Source organism: Cicer arietinum, chromosome 4 (assembly GCF_000331145.2).
Source record: "Cicer arietinum cultivar CDC Frontier isolate Library 1 chromosome 4, Cicar.CDCFrontier_v2.0, whole genome shotgun sequence".
NCBI lineage: Eukaryota > Viridiplantae > Streptophyta > Magnoliopsida > Fabales > Fabaceae > Cicer > Cicer arietinum.
Window position 1 is genome coordinate 42914165 of NC_021163.2, and position 1796 is coordinate 42915960.

Below are 1796 nucleotides of genomic sequence, written 5' to 3' on the forward strand. Positions count from 1 at the left end.
TGACATCTTCATTCTTCTTGGAGGATGAGCTTTCTGTTTGGCTGGTTTTTAGAGCAATCATTCTTCCCTTTTTGTTTGGTTTATCAGCCAACAACAATGGTTCATGAGCTCTTAGAGTTCCAACCAAATCTTCTAATTTCATGTTGGTCAAATCTCTTGCTTCTGTAATGGCAGTTACCATTGGCCTCCCTTCTTTTGGTAAACTTCTTAGGATTTTTCTTATCCTTTCTTGAACGGAGTATACCTTTCCAAGAGATCTCAAGTTATTTAATATGATTGTCAACCTTGAGAACATTTCATCAATAGTTTCCTCCTCTTTCATTTCGAATAGTTCGAAATCTCTTACTCCCATGTCTATCCTTGCTTCTTTTACATGGCTTGATCCTTCATGATGGATCCTTAGAGTATCCCAGAGCTCCTTAGCATTTTTGCACTCTTCAACTCTATCATATTCTTCCCTTCTCAAAGCACACGTTAGAAATAAATGAGCTTTAGAGTTTAGGAGTACCTTTGCATTTTCATCCACCGTCCATTGTGCTTGAGGTTTCTCATCGGAGGTTGCATATGCGTTGTTGGTTCTGATGACGTGATATCCATTTTCCACCACATACCACATGTTGTTGTCTTGTGATATGAGAAATAGCCTCATCTTACCTTTCCAGTGGAAGTAATTTGTACCATCAAAGTAGGGAGGTCGGCTGGATGATCCTCCTTCGGGAATATACTTAGCTTTTGACATTTTTCTTTTTGGATCTTTTTCTCTTACACTGTTAGGTGTATTTTTTAGAGAACCTTGCTCTGATGGCAATTGATGTTCTAAATATCACTAGAAGGGGGGTTGAATAGGGATTTTGCTGTTTAAAAATAATTTTCAAGAGATTTTAAAACTATCCTCTCGCTGAGGATGGTAAGTCCTAGGATGGATTTTTTCAACCTTTCAGTTTTAACTTCAGTGAAAGAGTAAGAGAAGAATATGAGAGAGAGACACACATAATTTTATACTGGTTCACCCAAAGATGGCTACGTCCAGTCCTCACACCCTTGTTCTGGTGATGGCACAAATTCATTTTCAGCCTAGTCTGCCATCCTCTGGATTCTAGATCTGGCTATATTCATCTTTTTCCTTTGACCTTCTGACTTTTGATTTCAAATACTTTTATTTATTCATTCTTTGACTTTGTTGTGCATATCTTTAATGAATAAAAGCATTTGTTCTGGTGAGGGTACAAATTGCGCAGATCTGAAGATTTTTTACTTTCCAGGCCATCCTCCCAGTTTTCATCTTCAGCAATTTCCATCCTCAGATTTGAATCATATTTTCCTTCTTTTTGCCTTAATGATTAATAACCTATTTTCTTATATGAATAAATCAAGAGCACATGTTAGTCATTAACCACAATCATAATCTCTTAAGTAATTTTGTTATCATTAAAATCATTTGAGAGATTTTGTCTCGACACTTTCGTTCTTTCATCTTTATGAGAATTTTGTAGGGCTATATAGTGTTACGTGGAAGGAAAGCGTCCAAGGTAAGGGTTTTTCCCCATGCAGAGTTAGGCTAGATATTAAATTAGCGGTTCGTAGGATATTGATATAATGTATGGATGTCTTAAAAGAAAAAGATTGATTTTATTTTCGTTGTAAAGAAACTAACTATAATGTTTTGATTGTTTCTTTTGAGTGATACATCTATGTTGATGAACTTAATTATATATAGAGTTCTATTTTTATTATTATCCTTGAAGATTTTTGTCAACGAAGCCGATCTACTTATTTAATGTTTCACGTCTTCACCA